The following is a 288-nucleotide window of genomic DNA, read 5'->3' as shown; positions in this document are numbered from 1 at the left end:
CGCGACAACCCCTACTGAGACCTCTCGCAATTTGTGTGTTTAGAGGTGGGGAGCAATGTGATGATATTAACAGTCTGCTTATAACTGGAGAGTAGATTCTACCACAGCCCCAGAGGTTATAGATTAAACTTTGACTTACAAGTCAATACAATGTGAGGCTCTCGGTGGACCCTGGTTGGAGAAAACAAAATATTTGGGAATGAATGTGGAAGTTTGCACATGGGCTGGTATTAAGGGAAGTTACCATTACTTTTATTAATTCTGATAATGACATTAGGATTATGTAGG

This window comes from Phyllostomus discolor, chromosome 3, assembly GCF_004126475.2.
Source record: "Phyllostomus discolor isolate MPI-MPIP mPhyDis1 chromosome 3, mPhyDis1.pri.v3, whole genome shotgun sequence".
In the NCBI taxonomy this organism is placed as follows: Eukaryota; Metazoa; Chordata; class Mammalia; order Chiroptera; family Phyllostomidae; genus Phyllostomus; species Phyllostomus discolor.
The sequence above is the reverse complement of the archived record's forward strand: the minus strand, read 5'-3'. Positions refer to the sequence as shown.